The 21654-nt window shown below is 39.3% G+C and overlaps 1 long non-coding RNA gene across 1 annotated transcript in view; it reads left to right on the forward strand.

The window, feature by feature from the left end:
• Positions 1–10072, forward strand: part of LOC120374343 — a 120565-nt gene extending 110493 nt beyond the window's left edge. Inside the window, exon 3 of the long non-coding RNA XR_005586021.1 lies at positions 9921–10072. This is a non-coding gene — a long non-coding RNA (uncharacterized LOC120374343). The remainder of the gene's footprint in view (positions 1–9920) is intronic.
• Positions 10073–21654: the final 11582 nt, after the last annotated feature.

Raw genomic sequence — 21654 nt, forward strand, 5'->3', positions numbered from 1 at the left:
AGCTGAGGATCTGACACTGGATGTTTACATGTACAGTATTACAAAGCTACTCATCCTCACATCAGTCTCAACCTCCTCTGCACTTTACTTGCTTCCTTACATCCACCTTTCCCTTTCCCTTCGTTTGTCTCAGCCATTGAATCTAGTCATTCTGAATGTGAATGCATACAATGTTATAACATGGAAATAAAAACACTGTTTTTGTTTTTATTTAGCATAAAAAAAATTTCTTATGAAGAATACATTTTGTAATGTGGAAATGTATTAATTAGTAGACTGTGAAAGAAATGTCTGTCACATTTTTCATTCTTTCTATTTGTGTCTGATAGAAATGTAACAATATTTTTTAAACAGGCAATAAAGTGCTAACACCTCATACATTTAAAATTAAGGCAACAGTCAAAGTTAAAGACACAATAGATCTAAAATGTAATTTTCATTTAATAATATTCACACTTACATAGGGATTTCCATCTTCAAAATGTAGAGACAGATCTCACACACCACTGTGGAATATGTGAGTATTGTTATTAGTAATTTTGTGTCAAACTTGAGCATTATTTCAAAATATCTAGCAGAGCTAGAGTGGTGAGCAATGCCTAGGAAAAATATGCAAAATGATTAGTGTGATCATCAGTAAAAACTATTATAGTGAAATCAAACATGTAAAGTTAGAAATGATTTAAAGATAAAGTCTGTGACGTGACTGTTTTTATTCTGTCTGATCTATCTATAATTCATACTGCTTAACTAAACTTAAATACAGATACCATAGTTAGAGTATTTGTTAAAGCACTAAGCTGACAAGTACAGAGTACTGGCCATTATTTCTGCTTGAGAGTCAGAGGTTTGAGCTATTCATTTTGTTGTCCGACACTCAGCACCAGAATTCCTTGAATTCCCAAAGCTTTTCATATGGCTTCCTCAAGGACAGCTATCATGTCTTAGCTGCTGCAATGACAGATGGGATACAATGTGTCATGTGATGGATAACACTGGATCCACAGTACTTAATCCTTCTAATACTAATAGCTGCATTATCATAGAGATTTATGAGAATGTCAGTTTCAAGTTCCCAGTTCCATTCATGGGTTTTTAAAACTTCAGCTGCAAAAACATGTATCCATCCCATTAATTTTAATTATCATGGTTCATCTTCTCAGCAGTTTTGCACTCCGGAACCTTTCAGTGCAAATTAACGTACCAAAAAAGTGTATTAATTAATATTTGTAGCTTTTAATTTCTGCAAGAGTGTTGTCTGGAAGCAGCTGGCAGTACAGGGCCGCTGCTATTGAATCTTTGCCAAACAAGTGCAGATGTAATTTTGTTATCTCTTGCTTAGTCATTTACGCAAATTAATTTGAACAATTAGCCTTTTACTGGTCCTTCATGAATCATGCAAAAGGGATCTGCCAAAAAATTGCTAGTTGACAGAAAATAATTGGTTAATGTTGTAAATCTTGCAACAAGGTAACGTACTCACAGTGAAGTAAAAGCTCACTCTAAATCTTAGTGATTACTTTAAATGCTCTTATATATTGCATTTTTTATACAGCCAATTTACACTTCGTGAGAAAATTTCAGGGGACGCGCAAATCTCAAAAATGTGGAAAACTTGTTTTGGATAAACACCAAAAAGTTAAGATGTTTGTCTAAATGTTATTCAAGCTTTGCGGATCTCCAAAAGTGGGCTGGGTATCTTTTGAGAACAAGCTTTCTCATGAGCATCACAGTATGTCCTGCTTGCTCTTGGTCAGGTCAGAAACACCAAAAGAGAAAGCACCCTTTTTATGGTATGTTGTGTTTATAATCCTGGGTTTGATAGTTCAGTGGTTTGAGCATTGGCCTGTTAAACCCAGGGTTGTGAGTACAGTCCTTGAGGGGGCTACTTAGGGATCTGGGGCAAAATCAGTAATAATCTAACAGATAGAGATGCTGAATAAATCTCATATAGTTCAAATGATAAAATTAACATGCTGATGTATGGGACAAAGGGTCAGGTTGATATTTATCTGACCTGAACCTAGTTAAATTGTCCCAGGATTGTAGTTGAGCTCTGACAGCTCAGAGAAATCTGCCCCGTGAGCAAGTTCTTTTGCTTCATAAGAACTGTCCATATTTACTAGCCTAAGGAGAGTTTAATTTACTGTTACTTAAAAATACTTGTGTTGTTTCTTTGATACTGCCTCATGAAGGAGTAATGCAGTTCACAAAAGATAACCTCACTATACCCATTCCCACCACAGAATTAGAGGTGTTCTGAAATTAAAACCTCGAACAAAAAAGCTCTAAATGCATGGCACAGGGTGGGAGCGGGGGCTGACAAATAGTAGGAATCAGAATATGGTTTCAAATTTCAAAAATGGGTCCTATCTTTATAATGCGCTAACCCAAAATTCCATATTCAAATATTCCTAAATTTGGAGAATTGATAATCTGGATGTACAGTAAATGTTTGGTATGAGTCCATATCTATGCAGAACACTCTTAATGTGTCCTTTATACCAGTTCTTGTTATCTCTTCTACTGTATAATAACCAAGCCAACTGCCTTTCTACATTGTGATACCAACAATCATTGCAGAAGTCAAATAGGAGGTACAATATTATTCTAATATGTAAACTACACAACCTATACTCAATAAGTGAGTCCAACGGGAGAAGCATGAATTTGTGAGCAGTAGCTCTTAAGCTTGGAAGGGCTTGTTTGCCAGTGTGAGAACAACTTACTACAGCTCTAGTTTTTTGCTGCTTTACTTTCTGATATTGATTGATACATTTGAGTACTTTTGCTTTTGCAAACAGAAATCCATGAATGTTCTTCAGGAGTTCAACTCCACTCCATAGATTAATCCAAAGGCAGGTGCAATGTGAAGAGACTCTTATTTTTTGGCATCTACTCTCCCACCTCTGACCATATGTAGTCTTTTTTTTTTTATTGTACCTCTATGAATTTGGGGGAAATTTTCATCGATGTGACATATTTTTGGCCAAATTCTGATAAAAGGCTTCCATGTGTTAACCAACTGTCTCAATAAAACAGGCTTGATGTCTAAAGCTGTATGAGTGAGACTATTAACAGGGTGCCCCTTCGCTCTTCCCTTCTTGCTCAGCAGAAACTGCACAGATTCCACTGGTTGTGCATTCACAGTGACATTTATTTGAGTTCCCTCCACCAACACCATGACAGTCCACGTGCAATAGTCTATTTACAATATCCTCTGTGCTTTTGGCTCTCTCCTCAGGACCAGAGGACCTCCCTTTCCTGAGGCCTCTGTGAGTTTGGTCTCAGCTTGCCCTGCTCCTCTCTCCCCACACTGCCTTCCTGTGTGCTTGCATCCTTCTGGGCTGATGGGCTAATTGGCTCTTTCTCACCCAGCTGCCAGCCATATTATCTAATTACTTCAATCAGCTTTCTTGGGGGGAGGAGTGGAACTAATTGGTATCCAAGTGCACACTCACCTGTTCACTCCCTATTGTTGAGCAAATAATAGCATGTAGTGATTTGGCACCACGTAATAAATGGCGGTGTGTGTGGATAGAACATTTAGATAAGTACACCTAAGAATGGGGGCTAGTCAGTCAGATTTAGTTAGAATAGGCTTGACCAGTAATATGTTCATCTTTTAAAAGGAAATGCAAATGTTGATAGATCTTGGCGAAAATGCTTACTAACTACTCCACACTCAGATAAGCCAAACTAGCATGGTCACCTACACATTTTGCTATCTGGTAACTCCCAATGACGTTACAAACACTGATTTACAGAAGAAAGATAAAATCTATCAAATTTGCTGGTAAGACAGAGAATATTTGTTCTAACCAACTATTTCAGAATTATTTTAAATAATATTTGGCTCCTAACTGTTTTATTCAAACATGAATTTTATAATGCTCAGGTGGTTTTACGGTCAGCATGGATGAAATAATGATTTCTGTGCCTTAGATTTCTCTGTGGCCATTTGTCAACAAAACTTTATATGTAACTGAAGGTAGTGTAAAGTTCTCCAGTTGAACAAAAACTCATTGTCAGGTGGTCTAAAAGTATAATTTCTTGAGTTATATTGAGAACCAACTGTATGAAAATTAACTTATAGCTATTTGAGTAAATTTGGACAATTCTGCTTAAAAATTTCTCCAACATCTGTCTGAATAAGATCGGATGGCATGATATGTACCTGTGGACATAGCCTTGGTTTTGAGATTATCAGGCTCTTATTGACTCTCAGGAACTTGTATGCAGCCAATCTCTCTCTGTTGGAGGAAGGAAAAGCATTAGAGTCCTTTGTCATATCAGGACTCGCACACCTGTTTAGCTTTATGCTTTTCCTAAGCAGTAGCTGTAGCTGGACTAAAAACTTCTGGCTTCAGCTACTGATTATGGAAAGAAAATTCAAACACCAAATTATGACTCATCATAAGCTAGGCTTAAGATCCAGTATCATTCCTTTACTCTAGCATAGCCAGGTCTAGGTCTCTTCCACTCTAATTGTTTTTTTTATCAAGCAGCCATTTCACAGCCTGTATCGTTTTTTCCCATTTGTCCATTTTATTGCAGAAAGAGGAGACCAGATGTTGTGTGACAAATCATAACTATTTGCAATCTGTTGGAATTCTTGCATTGGGGATCGTTTTATGATAACTGATCCTCCAGTCACTTATGTACATGTCTCACATTGATCATGAGAGGGCCTGAAGTCGTTGGGACTATTTACATGCTTAAAATTAAGCAAGTATGTTTTTGTGGGATCAGGGAAATATTGAAGAATACACTCTGTTGTTGTTAGAAGTACTGTACAATAATCATGAGGTAGAATTGGGCATTGGTGAACTGAGATTAAATTGTGCACTATATTTAGTAGATGGCTAATCCTTAATATAGTATTTTCTCCCTGATTTTTATCATTAACACACACACACACATCTATGTGTATATGCATATGTGTTTGTTTGTGTATATGTGTGCATATGCACATATGTTCATTTTTACAACTTGTCTGTTAAATTCTTCATTGCATTAATTTACATTTAATTAATTAAATGCAATATCAACATTACATTTATATATTAAAATCAGTTATTTGTGATATACCATTTTATATGGTTCAAAAGTCAGATTAATCATTCATATCACACAATGGAAATGCCTAATTTTGTTTACTTCTCTCAACAAATAATTCACAACAAATAGTCCCTTCTGTAAAATGTATCCAACCCAAGTCTGTTATCCATCTGTTTCTAGGGTGAATGGCTAATCAGGGAAGTGGTCTCTCATTGACACACTGAGAACAATGAAGTTAGTTCCTGTGTAATTGAAAGTATCAGTAGTAAACTTGGCTGGAGCTTGATTAATAGTGTATTAAAATCAGTGTCTTCATGGTGAGTGCTGGATAAGGAGTTTTGGGCAAATTACTTGGTTACTGGGAAGCCTTTAAATTTTAATCATGGAGACACTTCAGCATCATTAGGAACTGAAAAGACAATGGGTACTGGTAGGAAGTTATGCGAATTGATGTGCTTTTCAGTCTCTTCTTCTGCGGTGATATTGAGAGTGATGCATGGCCTGCAATTGAGAATCCTCTTGCTCCCCAGGACTTTGATTGCTGTTGTTATAATTTAATATTACAGTTTTTTATGATCATGGAAATGAGATGAGTTAGTTGAAAAAAACCTGAAGATTTTAGTCATACAAAAATTAGTTAAAAGTTATGGCTTTGTGTGCTCTGTGGTTTTCAAAGTTCCTGGTCTTGATAGACACTTTAACCTATGAACTGTTTAGAAAAAATAATAAAAAAACTTTGAGAGTACCATTCTCTATGAATATAATTAAATTAATATTATTATTCTCTATTTAGACAATTTGGGGTCTGTGTGTGCAAGTATATTGTATGTGTGTGCATTTGGATATATGTAATATATACGTAGACTTCTATCTCCATAATGGTGTGGTGTGGTATAAAGGTTTAATCACCATGAGTTTGGGATGATTGTATTATTCATGAATGGCCAAGGCATCATGGCACAGGTAAACGCAAACAAGTGTCAGTAAAATCTGTAGATTAAATATCACCATCATGTGGCTGGGATTTTCAATAGAATCTAATGGAATTATGCACCCAGCTCCCATAAACATTCACAGGAAGTTGGATAGCTGACTCAGATCTATGCCTCCTGTTATACAAAGACTATTTTAGGAATATTTTAGAGAGTTTAGAATAACTGTTGGAGCTATTACTTACATACTTTTGCCAGTGAAGACAGATGCCATAGTTTTACCATTAGGCCAACTGTGCTCAAAGAAAAAACAAACAAAAACCTGCAATAAATGTAAAACATGTCCAAAAATGACCATGGAGAGCAGCTGCTCTGGATATTTAAAATGTCATTATTTAACAGAGCTGTATCTAAGGACTTCCCAATGCTAGAGGCTGAGTCCCTTTGGAAAGAGGCTCCATCACCATAGTATCTTGCAAATGCTAATGAATTTATCCATACAATACTCCTGTGGAACCAAGGTACAGGGAGATAAAGTGACTTGCTCAGGGTGATATAGAAGCTGCATGGCAGAAGAAGGAATAGAACTCAAATGGCTTGAACCATCCCAGGCCATCATTTCAACCACAAGACCATTCCTCCTTCTTAACCAATGGAAAAAGTCCATTTTTTTTTGTTACGTAGCTACATGTAATATCAGGCTATAGTTTTATTATTAGTTATTGGTTATAGGTTTAGAGAGGTATCACTGCCCAACTTATGGGAATTGCTATATCTGGAGAGGGAAGGAGGAAACTCTTCCCTGGAAGGCTGAGTTTTTATAAAGGTGGCTATTTGAAGTAGCTCAGGGATTTAGAACATTAGACTAAGTCCCAGATGAGATGGATTTAATAGAAAGGTGATGCAGTTGTGCTTGTGAAAATATAATTTATGAAATTTTATATGTGATACTTTAAAATATGTAATGTGTACTTTATGGTGATTTCCAATTTATCATATGCCACTTTCGAATATGTGATTAGAAATGGTAATTGTCTCCCTTTATATAATGTACAGAAAAACCAAAAGTGAATTCAGAGTAAAAAAACAGAGATTTTAATGCCAGAAGAGACCATTCTGATCATCTAGTATAACTTCCTCTATAACATTGGCTATAGAATTTCACCCACTAATTTCTGCATTCAGCCCATATGTAGGTCATCCCCAATGAATGCTATATAACCTTTATACTACACTATCATGTTTTCAGTATATGCTGTATATATTACAAAAACACTATTGTAGGATTGGTTTAGAGATATTTAAAAAGATATATTTTCATGTGCATATTTTATGTATGTGTGGCCCAGTCAGATAACTAGGTGTTTAATTTTATGAACTGTGCCCACATATAATTGTGGGCATAAAACTCTGCTTACAAAATAGGAAACAAGATTGACTCCTGTTAGGATTGCTAACTTTCTAATCGCATAAAACCGAACACCCTAGCCCACCCCCTTCCCTGAGGTCACACCCCCTTCCCCGCCCCTTCCCGAGGCCCTGTTCCATGCTCACTACATTCTCCCTCCCTTTGTGACTCTTGCTCCCCAACCCTCACTCACTTTCACTGGGCTGGGGTGCGGGAGGGGGTGAGGACTCTAAATGGGGGTGTGGGCTGCAGGGTGAGGCCAAAAATGAAGGGTTCAGGGTGTGGGAGGGGGCTCCAAGCTGGGGCAGGTGCGTGGGGTGTGGGGAGGGGTGAGGGTGAGGGCTCCAGCTGACGGTGTGGGCTCTGGGGTGGGGCTGGGGGATGAGGGGTTTAGGGTGCAGGAAGGTGCTCTAGGCTGGGGGGGTGGGGCAGAGGGGTTCACGGTGTGGGACGGGGCTTTGGGCTGGGCCACGGGGTTGGGGGGCAGGAGGGGGTGAAGGCTCCATCTGGGGATGCAGACTCTGGGGTGGGGCTCGGACTGAGGGGTTCAGAGTGCGGGAGAGGGCTCTAGGTTGGGGTGGGGCTTGGGTGTGGGAGGGGGTATGGGGATCTGGGCTGGGGGTGCAGGCTCTGAGGTGGGGCTGGGGATAAGTGGTTTTGGGTGTAGGAGGGGGCTATGGGTTTGGGAGGGGCTCAGGGCTGAGGCAGGGGGTCAGGGCGTGGGCTTACCACTGGCAGCTCTCAGTCACTGCCGCAGCAGGGGGATGAGGCAGGCTTCCTGTCTGTCCTGACTCTGGTCTGTGCCCCGTGTGGCTCCGTGGGTGCTCTCGCCCGCAGGCAACGCCCCTGCAGCTCCCATTGGCTGCGGTTCCTGACCAAATGGGAGTGCAGAGCTGGTGCTTGGGGCAGGGGCAGCACGCTCCTGCTCCTCTCCGCCTAGGAGCTGGACCTGCTGGCCACTTCCGGGGCGCAGCACAGAGCCAGGAGAAGTACGGACTACCCTGCCTTAGCTCTGCAGCACTGTCGACTGAACTTTTAACGCAGAGCTGCCAGGGTCCCTTTTTGACTGGGTGTTCCGGTTGAAAACCAGACACCTGGTCACCCTAAATCCTGTAAGCTATTGTACATGCATAATTGGATATAGTCCAAACTTACCTCTGGGCTGTGGTTTGCCTTTATAATGAACTGAAGAACAATAAAACCTAAATCTTAGCTTAACCTTTCACCTGAACTTAAGCTGTTCCTGGGTTTTTTTTGTTGCAGATTCCCTCTGTCCTTTCCTCTAGTTTTTTCTATCTGAAAGAGGGAATGGGGGAGAGACTCAAAACCTTTCCAAACCATTGGTTGGAATTAACACAGTTTGCCTTATCTGAGATCAAAGTGAATCAGTAAAAACAGATCTGCATATATATAGTGTTCTAGCCACCTCCTATCAAGATAACTAAACATAAAAAGCTTTGCATTCCCAGAGAGGGTGTTGGAACTGCAAACCTGTTTAAAGGTTATTTCAAATGGCAGGGCCACCAAAACAGATAAATATATGTGTTAATTAAAAATAAACAAAAACCAGCAAATAAACTGGGAGGCTTATTTACAAGGCCCACTTCTTTCCAGTACTTGTGGGACAAAAGTCCATGACATAGATCAATAATGGATGAACCTCAAAAGGCTCAGCTTGCAAAAACATTGGTTCAGTTCTGGCAATGAGTAAAGTTTTAGGGGCATGCAGCTTTTCTTTGTTTTTCAAACTGGTTCACTTATTCCTAATTTACCGTTGGTCCCCTCTGAAGTGTTAATTTACTGTAGTTTAAAGAACGACGAGTACTTGTGGCATCTTAGAGACTAACAAATTTATTTGAGCATAAGCTTTCCAGGGCTCGGTATGATGTGGTGCAGAGTGCAGCCTGCTTGCTGCTGAGCAACCTCAGTCCCCTCTGAAGCTGATGTGAGTTAAGGGCAGTCAGCACTTGATAGGATCGGGCTGTTTATTTGGTTTGGGCTGTTGACTATAAAAACATTTGGGGTGAGAGTCTGTGCTGCCTCTTTAAGGTGCAGCTGGATCAAGAGCTAAGGTGGATTTAAGACATCTTTGCAGCCCCTTGAATAACTGCTCTGCGGGTCTAAGTTACTGAAGCCTCCAGGAGCTTCCCTATGCACTACATCACCAGCTGGAATTTCTGTCACTCTGTGCCAGTGCCCTATCCCGACACACCTTTAAAGCCCCTGGTCCCAACCCTCATACACACACCCTGTTCCAGAACTTGTGACATGTAGGGCTGTCTTCCGCAGTGTCTATGCTGGAGGCATTCTCCCATGACCAGATAGGGGACCTTTAGTGCCCTTTCACACCACTCTAACCCTTTCCCCTTGTGTGAAGGGGCCGGAGTGGAGGTGAGGACCTCATTTTCAAGGCTTTATGCAGTTTTGCTTTACTTTTGAAAAGTATGTCTGTTTTTAATTGTAACAGTTCACAGATTTTAACATTCTTGCCTGACTATAGCCTTCTTCCTTTCAGCTAGGCAGTAAATCATGGACCCCAAGATTGGAGCAGAGGTGGAAGCAAAATCAGGCAAAGATTCTGATTAACGCTAAATATACATCACAAATTAAAGAAGAAAAGTATAATCCTAACACTTCATAGTAGAGCAGAACATTTTAAAAAATCATGAAGTGAAACATAAGAACACTAGATAAATTTGGATTGGGGTATAAAATAATATGGAAGACACTGCTAATCTGCAGTAAGTGTAAGAATCAATTTGGCTGATAGGCAGTGAATGACTTGTATATTTTATGTTGGAATCTTCAATCAGCATTTTCTGAACATGCTTTTTCATTATGATAATGATGATGGGATTAATTATCACCATGAGAACAAGTGATAATGGTACTTTGAACTGTACTTGTCTCCATATGACAGAATATCACTTGTTTTTACATTCTCAGGGGTGTGAGAGAGAGTTTGGAAGTATCTGACTTTCTCATTGAATGACAGACTAACCAGTGACGGGATGCGGGATGTTGATGGAAGGCTAGTGGAGTGTTGTGTGTGTGTGTGTGTGTGTTTGTTTGTTTGTTTTGCAGACTACTCTGATTGGCTAGAATTTTTGCATAATAATCAATTGATAAAAATAAAGAAACATTAACAAAGTCATAGAAATTAGTCATTGGTTTAGTGTTCATCTGCAATGACTGGTTCCAGCATGATGTGACAACTTTCTTGGGTATTCTTGCATGCCTTGCTGTAATATTTCATTGTTTACACAACAGCTACATCACTGTGGAGAGCAGATCTCTCCAAATGTATCTTTTTGTACCCATGATGCAGTAAGAAAGATAACACAAGGGATGTGGATTAATTAGGCCACAACTTTATTCGCTTAACGTACCTGGGAATACCTGGCAAAAAATGGTACCATGCTAGTCTTCATCCTTTCCTTAATTGTTTCCACCTATTTGGGAGGGTTGCCATCAGCAACCCCCTTCCCATCCTTCCACTGCCCTCCCCTCATATAAGGAGTAAGGGGGAGGGGGAGAAATTAGGAGCCCTAACTACCTCTTTTCCATGTTCCTTAAGGGATGCCTTATCCTAAATCTGCTTGTGACGACTGTTAATCAGGGGACAGTGTCCTCTCTGCAGCCAGAGGCTGCTCTGGACATATGCCAAAAGGAGGTTCCACAGTTATCTTGGCTGCCTCCTGCCCCCACTCCTAGCTAGATCCCCCCAGGTAATTAACAGATCTTTCCTAATATGGGCCAAAAATATGATCACTCCCCAGTTGTAGGGGTATACTTTGTTGGCCCTGGATAAGTCAGGTACCAAGTATGATACATAGTTCAATTTATTCCCCAAAATACCTGTTACTTAGAGACTTGGTCTCGCCTCACTTTTATTGCTGAATATTATTAACATCAAGTGTAAAGAATCATGAAGCTGAAAATATGGACAGTCACTTTTAGTGAAGGAATGAATAATTTTGTGTTTCTCTCATTTTGGAGCTTTGCATGCCACATTTGGGCCTTCACAAATTGAGAGGGGTGGATGAAGATGTGTAGATTAACTTCAAAGCAACAATGTTCTTTCATAACTCAAATGCCCAGCAGAGTCTCTGTAAATGACTGCTAAATTAGAAGTGATTCTTGGTGCTCATTTTAGGCTATGGGTGGGAACTTTAGCCAATGAGATATGAGCAAGAAAGGCAGCACTGAGGAGAAGATGGCTGGCTGGCAGTCTTCCAGCACATGAAGGATGTCTGATCAGTTTGGGGAAGGAACTGTAGCTACACATAGTGGAGGAGCAGTATGGCTGCTAGTATGGGTTGAAAGCTGCTGCAAAGCTGGCTGAGTAGAAAAGATAGAGTTGCAGCACTTTGGAAGACACTGAATTATGTCCAGTGCACTATTTCAGAGGCAAGTTTGCATCACAATTTAAAGCATATACAAGTATGGGAGAGAGTTTCAAATTATATAGCCTATTTGTGCTCTTTGGCTTAATATGGCCTGTCATCATGTGGGAATTCCAACTGAAATAATACTTTATTTAAAATTAAGTGGATGTGTAAGTCACTGTAACACTCAGTAGAGTATGGATAATTTCAGTGACTCTAAGAAAGATATAATTCATGACTCCCTTTAACATATGTTATAGACATTATTGAAATCAGAATTGTTGAAAATATGGATTATATTAATTTTATCAAATACCTATTTATGAGCAAATAATTGCTGCTACTTGCTAAACTGATGGAACACATTACATACCTATAACCCTCCAGAGGTCATGCGATTGGCCACGTTACCCAAACTGTTTTGTTTTTTTTTAATCTGAAGTTTTTATAAATTTAGTGGAGGAAAAAGGTCCAGAACATCTGTCTTTGTAACCAGATGCATTGATTGTGTCCTGTTATCAGCTAATAAGAGTGCTATTAATGGATATCCTACCCATAATTATTTTAACTTATATCTTGGATATACCTAATAACTGTCTCCAATTAAGATACAATAACTACCTTAGCAAATCAATTAAATACTTACTTATGACACTAAGTTTAGAACCCTGCTGTCTCGAGCTTTTTGTGATTTATTCATTTATATGGTATTGTCATGCTTAGGATTACTGTGCAAGTCCTTGACCTATAAACAATTTTGCCTTTTTAAAAGAAGTGAGGCACATTCAGAATTTGTTGGGAAAGTACAGATGGGGTAGTAAAGTGGAAAGACTAATTATTATTTTAGTTATTTTAGTAATTAGAATTATGATGGAGTATCAGTTTAAAGGCCAAAGTTCATCTAAAAATATACTATTGCAGGCAGCAATGCAAACTTCCCCAATATTCCGCACCCTTATCGGTTAGAAGCACCTGGCTAAAGAGTTGGGGGTACCCCTAGTGGAGGAGAAAACAGAAGGCTCTTCCACTACATTGACCTACCTGGGCATTGAGCTGGACACCAGGGAGGGCGTATCTCGGCTCCCTCAGGATAAGCTTCAGGAGCTATTGGGGTTGCTCCAGAGAGTACTGGGAGCTAAAAAACTCAGGCTGCAGGAACTGCAATCTATTTTGGGGCACCTGAACTTTGATTGCAGGGTTGTTGCCCCAGGATGGGCATTTTGTGCCTGGCTGGCAGCAGCAACAGCTGGCATAGCCAGGCCAAACCATTACATACGAGTCACTAGAGAGATGAAGAAACACTTGGGGGTGTGGGAAAGTTTTCGGAGTCGATTTAATGGGGTATCATTCTGGAGGGAGGAATGGTTTTTACAAAGGGGGTTAAAGATCCATTCAGATGCGGCAGGGGGTGCATGTTTTGGGGTGTTTTATCAAGGCAGATGGTGTGCACAAAAATGACCCGCCGCCTGGACACAAAACAGGGTTATGCGTGACATGACCTTCTTGGAATTTTTCCCCATTTTAGTTGCAGTGGTGATTTGGAGACTGGAGCTGGCTAATAAAAGGGTGTGCTTCTGATGCGACAATGTGGCAGTATTACAGGTTACCAATCGCCAAACTTCCAGATCGCACAGGGTTATGAAGTTGGTAAGGGCATTTGTTCTATAATGCTTAACCTTCGGTAGGGTTGGGGGGCGGGGAGGCAGCCAAGCAAATTGCTGGGCCTCCTTGTGGTGGATGTTCAGTGCAGGTGCTCTATAGGGAGGGCAGCCAGTGACCAGATAAATGGTCTGGTAAGGGACTTAAAATGAGTTACTGGATAAAGGAACAGAACGGGGAAGGGGGGTTGGGGACGCCTATGACTGGTATGGCAGAAAGCCAACCTCCCCTGTTCTCATAGCCCACCTTAACCCTCTTACAAGGCTGGTGGATGGTAAGGTCCAAGCCATGGGTTGGCTGGGGGACCTGGATGGGAGGCTCATGGAAGCCCCGGATAATTGATTTGAATAAGCATGGATTTGCCTGCACTGCACATTTTATCTGCCGGGTAGTCCCAGACATCTATATAATAAAGTTGTGGCCTGATTAGAACCCATATCAAGTCTCCTGTCCTTTTTGTGGTGTACCCAGACAATACTCCACATCCTTATCTGTTAGAAGCCACCTCTATGAGAGAAAAAATATATTTTAACTCTCTGTCCCTAATGGATCCTAGACATCTTTTATTAAATCACCAGCAAGAGTTTCAGTTGTGGTGGTAGTTTTTGCAATGTGGGCATCACGTGCTCATTAGGAAATACTGAGAGTGCAAGTCATTATTCCTAGGATAGGCGTCAGATGGCGTTCTTCTCTCATGCATCTAACTATATTAAGAATTATTTATTTGTATTACAATAGAATGTACAGGCATCAACTGAGCTTGGGCCACATTGTGCTAGGTACTGTATGAATACATAATATTTTGATGAAGAAGGGGAAAAAATTCTTCCTGCAAATGTGACAAATTCCATTTGGAGTCACAAATTCATGATTTGTCATCAGAGAAAAATATTATTCTATTTTTCCAGAAAAGGAAGATTTTTCCATAAAATGTTTGCATCATGAGCAAAATATTTTTGTGGCTTGAGAATGATTTTCTTACCAAGATGAATTTTTTATCCTAGAATACCTGACACACCAAACTTTTCTATAAGCATAGGTAATTGTATGGAATTCATGCAAAACCTACAATTTTCTTTTCAAAGTCATTTCATTTTGATGCCTGATATCTTGGGTTTGCTTAATTTATTTCTTGACTACTGTTGACAATTTTTTTATACGGGCTCTTCAAATATTGAAATCATTGGGACTACTCATGTTAGTTGGATGATTTAGTTGGGTTTGGTCCTGCTTTGAGCAGGGGGTTGGACTAGATGACCTCCTGAGGTCCCTTCCAACCCTGAGATTCTATGATTCTATGGTTAGTAAAATTAAGCAGATTTGTAAGTGTTTAAATGGTCAGGCCTATATTCTATCCAGGCACAGCTTCTTACTTAACCAGAGTTGCTGTGTTATGTTGTATTATCTCCTTTATCTTTTTACGTGTTCCTAATTGTGGTTAAGCACTAAACATTGATTCAGTAAGAATAGCACTTTTGTTCTTCCATATTTTTTCTCTAAGTGATTTCCCAGTCAATGTACACATCAAAGGACAATGGCCTAATTTTTCAATAATGACTAATTTTGGGTTTCTCCATTTTTAGTGCCCTACTTGAGACATCTTGCAGGGCCTGACTTTAGACTCTGCAAGGTGTCTCAGATTGGACATCCAAAATCAGTAGTCACTTGATTTTTTTTTTTATTGCCAATGTTGTAAACTCATCTAGAGTTTTGCAAAACTCTAGATGCGTTTTCTACTTTTTAGAGTCACTATAAGATTCGGCATTTAAACTCATATGACAGTTTCAATAACGATACATGAGCAGAATAAGAATCAGCTTCATGTTCTGTAGCTGCATTGGTTCTGCAATAGTAAAGATGGTGATGATTTTGCAGCAACGGTTTCCTGACCATAATAATTTAAAAAACTTTTAAAAACAATGAATAAAGATAAGGCACAAGAAGAGACATGTAATTTCTGTGAAGGTTCTGTAGTATTTTGGTGTACCGTCCAGACTGCTGCTAATTCATTGTCTGTTGCACTGCACTACAGTTCATGTACTATATAACTTACTTCCTATTTGACTTGAAATGTAAATCACCGTTTTCCAAAAAACACTTTCTCCCATCTTTCTCTCATCTGCCTATTCCATTTGACATATCTTCCCCCCCCCCCTTGGCTTTCTTTTCCTCATTCCCTAGGTAAAAAAAGTAGAAAGCAAAATAATAGCTTATTTTTAAAAAAAAGTGAGAGAGAAACAGATTTCTTATTAGGGTGCATTTTGAACAATGAACCTGGATGGGACTTCCTCGTGAGGCCCACTTTGAAAGAGCTCATTCTAAAATGCCATTTTTTAATGGAAAAGAGTCAGATTTAACCAGAACCAAACTTTTGTCAAGTCAGACTGATCATCTAAAATTAGGTGTCCACTTTTTGTTCAAATAAGGGTAGATATCTGAAGCTTTCAATTTTAGAAGAAGATGAAGGTTTGAGGGAAGAAGAGCTTCAGATCATTCCTTTGAGCGTGAAACTTTCTACATCAATAATAGCTTCTTTTGGTGGCTTGACTTACTCTTAATAAAAATGTGCTTGTTATTTACTTACCTTTAACAAATCTGTAGTTTTCTATTGCAATAAAATAGCTCCCCAGAGAGATCCATATTCAGTATCATATTATTTCATATACATTTCCTCAAAACTTACAGACATATGGCCAATTCCACAGCATATGCGTGAAATTCATGTTGGCTGCTCCACAGCTCCAGCATTTATCATCTGTTCCAATTCCCTTTTACACTAATTACTTTCTGACAGAAGTAACTGAGAGTACTGATTACTCTAAGTTACCCTCTGCAATGTGAATGTGAGTTACAACTAGGGACAAATTCAGAAGTGACCTAAATAGTGCAATGGGTTTATAGGTTAAGAGAAGGAATAAGAGGGGTTGGGAATGGGCATGTTTGGTAGAATCACTGACTGAGGTGAAAGAACAGATCTGCAGAGAAAGTGAAGAGTTAGAATTCAACTTGTTTTTCAGGCCTTAATCTCAAATTTACTACTTTTTAAATGTGTAGGGATTTTTAGAAGTACAGTTTCTAATGTTGCTTTAAATTACTTAGAATTTAGATTATGAATAAATATGTTAAATATTTTTGTCTGGTACTGGTAGAGTTTCTGTTTACTGTGAAACAGAATGAAGTAGTAAATTATTACAATGACCATGTTGCATTTCCAGTTGTCGTGAACCCCCTACTTATAACCAGCCTCTGCCCTCCCCCAAAAAAAGAGAGAGAGAGAGAATTGGCATTGCAATGTGATCCACATTAAGGAATGTTCTAGTGTAAGAAAAGCTATTCTATGGCTAGAATTTAATACAATTATTATCTTTAACTTTTATGTGAAACTCTATTTTATTTTTGTCGTTGTATTGACCTAAAAGAGACAGTGAAGATATAGGTTAATTTTCCTTTTGGCTTTTTCCAATCTTTCCTTTTTAACTCATTCCTATAACAGTCTATTTTAAGCAACTCCTTTGACAGAAAAACCTATGAGGGGTTTCAAATTCAATAACACAGATTGGATAGAAGGCATCTCTCATCCCAACTTCAGCTGACTAACTGCAGATCCTTAATACTACACACTACGCTGGAGGTCTTCACAGTGATCAGTCTGCTGAAAATATGCTGACAGCTCAGGGTGCTTTTGTATTGTCTAAAATGTGTTGTACTGCTATCAGGGTTTAATATGCTCAGAGGGCTTTGGAAAAGATGGCTTATAAACAAAATGACCTGAGTTTTCTGTGTTTCCTCAGTACCTTATGTTTATGTTCAGGAATATTGTGCATGTTTATAATGTACACATATAGCATACAAAAACTTGCATTAAAATTTAAGTTGCAAAATCAAGCACTTGCAAGCTAGGAAATGTCAGAATGCAGGTTTAATGTGCAAGCTTATTTCTGCTCAGTTGAAAAATGGGAATACATTTTAAAAAATGTAGAATTTGCAGAATATAGACAAAACTCAGTGTCTTTAAATGTTGAGTCTATTTTTGTTTTTGTGGGGTTTCTTATGTTTTGTTTTGCCACTTTCAATTTTCTCCTTAGTCTGATGTAAATGCAGTGTTGTTGAGGGTTTTATGTAGCTGCTTATGCAATATAAGCTTACTATGGGTCTAGTGCTGGCAAGAGACGAGGACCCTTACTCCTGATGGCAGGATGCTCAGCTTTTCACAGGAGTAAGTGCAGGTTACTATTTCACTATCAATATCTACATTAACCATTCCCTAACACCATTAGTATCCTATGTTCCTTAACATCTAGTATATATTTTAGACATACGTGGTTCCCTTTGGAACACGGAATACTCAAATTGCTTGCGTGGAATATTTTCTTGATAAAGTAGGATGAAACACTCAGTTTTGGTAGCACTTTCAAAAATATGCTATCTCAAATAGCTTCCTAATATACAAATTATCATTGCCTCTAGTCTCGTCAACACACATTGGGTGAGAACGTCTACCTTGGAGAGATGATTTGGGGATATTGTGATCATTGTTCCTGATTTGTTACTGGATTCACGGAGGAAAAGGATTCATTCTGTAAAACTTTAAATGTCCTTTCTTGATTTACAGCTATAAAACATCTCTTCATTCTTTAAAAAGTAACAGTAAAAAATCTCACAAAACTGGTGCCATTTCATGTATCAAAGTATCACTTCTCCTAGAGGAATCGACTAATGTTTCTTAACTATGCTCCCTGGTACAAAGCAATAAGTATTGCATTCATCCAGATGTTATTTCCAGTTATATACTGACTTTGCTACATTTTTACTGTAGCAGGCTTCAGAACAAGGTGATAGCTTGTGTCACTTTCACAGAGAAAGACCTACAGCTAGTGTCAGTCTTATGGACAATGACTAGCTGTGTTTTTGCCCCTCAAAAGGCAAATTCTCCCCTGTTCTCCCTGGGGTTAAAAAAAAAATCTTCAGCGCTCAACTAGGTAACTGAACTCCCTCAATTATCCAATCTCAGTATAACATTTCTTATGTATGTAAGCTCTGTAGCCTGAAGCTCTAGGGGTAAGGAGCTCTCTGCGCCTATCTGTTGGTGAACAGGGGGGAAGAATGGCTGGAGAGGTGTTTCATCTGCATACACTATTTATCCAGTACTCCAAATGGACCAAAGCTCTGGAGAGGAAGGAACTATTTGCTCCTATCTATTGGTGAACAGGGGAAATACAGCTATAGCTTCATTTGCATAGGCTTTCTACCCAGAATTCCTCATTGGGAGCCAGCATAACTGTACACAGAATCAGAATTGGTTAGTAGAACTGAACTGAGAGAGGAGTAAGAGGGGAGAAGGGCTCCTCTCTAGTGCCAAGGAGTTCCCGGGTTGCAAGGACTTCTCTCAAGGGTCCTACATGCTGCTGGTTCCTCCCCCTTCAGGATCCTGCTCTGTTCAGAGGACTTTGTGGTCAGACAACACAGACTGAGGGCTTTGCAAGTCAGTGCACAGACACTAAATAATTGAAATCACTATATCTGGGTTAGGTGGCAAAGTTTCAGGACTGGACTTCACTTTTCAAAGGACTAGCGACAGGCCTGCTTGAGAGCACTTCCAAACTCTGGGACTATATAACTCCCAGACACCAAACCATGAGTGGAGTTTGGAGAATGGGGAAATGAGATGGTAGAGGGACATTTGCCTATTTGATGCTCACATCAGTGAGTAGGGAGCTAAGTAAACAGATGACTGCAAACGTTACTGAGGGGGGAAGTTTACTTATTAATTTAGATACACTTTTCTTATGTTTTCGCAAGCTTATGCTGTGTTCCCTTTCCTCCAGTAAAGTTTACCTTGTTTGTCTTGCAAGTAAAGAGCTGTAGCCCATTAAGTGTGTCCAGGGAAGGTATTTAGTGATCCCAGAAATTTTGGATGTGGATTTTAGCTGGTGATGTGTGTTAGTTTTGAGAGGGACTCATAGCCATTTGAATATGGCTCTTGCGACTTACAACAGTGGCAGAAGGGTTTCACATATTTTGAGACTATCTCCCTTAGGCTCAATTTTTGCCCTCATTACATTTTTATTGGACCAATTATACACTAGTTTCCAGACCAAAAAAGTTACAATATTCAACTATTAAGTCTCTTTCAAAGAAGTATGTACAATATGGTGTGGAAATGACAGTAAATAGGTCGTGTCGATTTAATATGAAAATAAAAAATGCAACGAGGTTAATAATTGTAAATGTCCATAAGCCAGTAAACTGGGGTCGAACAGGTCTCTTAAGGTTGTTCACTTGTCTTTTATTGCAGTCTTTATTATAGTGTTTACAACTGTATATCCTTACCTTGTATTTACCTTGTATTTCTCCATCAATACAATTCTATCACATTCCTTGATTTGAGATTCAGATTTTGTGTGCCCTCCCTTTCTACTGTGCCTAGCTTTAATAGAAATGATTCCCAATCTTACTTAGTTAAGAGATTAAAACTGGACCTCTAGAGAGACAGAAATCCGTGCTGTAATCAGTCTCTTCAAAGTGCACTGGTTAGGCTAAAGTATTCATTGGTTCATTTGAAATACTTAGTGGGAACTACTCCTTACTCAGACAAATCTCCCATTAAAACTAGTAAGTCTGGAAATTTCCAAGCTATGTAAGGCAGTTAGACACCCATCTCCCATTGAAATTCAGATGGAATTGGGAGTCTATCTCCCTTGGCTCCTTCTGAAAATTCCAACTGAAAAGTTCTGCCTACCTAAGAAGCTTTGGCCCATTATTTCATTTTTTTTCCTTTTCACTTTAGTATTATTTGTCTTTAATTTGTCATGCGATAAAATTACATCTCAAGCTTTCACATTTGCATATCTCCTTGTAGCACACCATGCATCTTGGGCCAAATTCTGATTGCCTTAGGTTTCAAGTCAATGGGATTAATAGTGTGTAAGGCAAGCATGACTTGTTCCCTCCTCCCCATGTGAGGTCACATGGATGATGAGTGGTTCTAATATGTTAATACTATTCTCCGCATCAGTGGATCTTCTGTACCAGAAGCTATAGTGTGTAAGTGACACACTTGTACTACAAGAAACACTGGTTCTGACCTCAAGTCTCCAATGTATTAGTTGATTTGCCGCAACACCTTTGGGCAAAGCAATTCAAATATATCATAAACAACTTGCCTTAAGACTGAAACACATTCTATTTTCTTTATATTCCTTTCTAATGTTCTATTTTTTTCCTTGAAAAAAGATTAAAGAACAGAATTATATTGGAACTGGTGGAGGCATGATCATTCCCCCCCGATTATACTGAAACATTAAAATATCATCAGCATGTTAATTTTATCATTTGAACTATATGAGATTTATTCAGCATCTCTATCTGTTACATTAGTCTCTAGATATAATTTATTCTGATTGTGGGAATGTCATAGAAAGAGACCAAAAACATCTGGACTTCTAAATATGAAACAAATTTTCTAGGATGCATATCACCATATTAAAATTAATTCTGTTTGAGAAGACAGAAATAGTACATCCTGTTGCACATTCAGACTTCGGCCCCAAACTCTCTACTGGGCTTGTGCAATAGATTCTTATAGATTGCCACTGAAGGCCTAGACTTCATTCACCCTCAATTTCGTAATAGAATCTCAAGTAGAATGAATTACTCTTCCCAATCTAAAATTAATTGATTGATTGATTGGCGATTCCTAGATTCGAGGATGATCTCTACCACTGATTTATATATGGGTCCTGAGATGACTCAGAAGTCCAATCCTGGAACTGCAAATCCACCCTAAGTAGGTACAGACATTTCATGGCAGGCCATCTGCCTGCTGGGAGAAAGTTCTTTCTTTTTCTTTCCTCCTCTCTCTCTTTTCAGCTTAGAGGGCAAGGCACTTCTCCTCCAAGCGGAGGATGGAAGATATGGTGCCATTGGGGTTGATTGGTGGCTTGCTCCTCCCAGCCTGCGATGTCCACATCAGTTTTCTTAAGATACACTTTCAGTCTCTTTGTAGCATTTCCTCTGACCACCATGGGATCTCTGACCATGGTTGAGCTGAGAGTAGAGGACTTGTTTTGGGAGGTTAGAGTCTGGCATATACACATAGCATCCAGCCCAGCGAAGTTGGTCCATGAGGATCATTGCTTCAGTGCTGGTGACACTGGCTTCAGCGAGGATGCTGGCGTTAGTGTGGCGATCTTGCCACTATGTGAAG

Source organism: Mauremys reevesii, linkage group 11 (assembly GCF_016161935.1).
Source record: "Mauremys reevesii isolate NIE-2019 linkage group 11, ASM1616193v1, whole genome shotgun sequence".
Lineage (NCBI taxonomy): Eukaryota > Metazoa > Chordata > Testudines > Geoemydidae > Mauremys > Mauremys reevesii.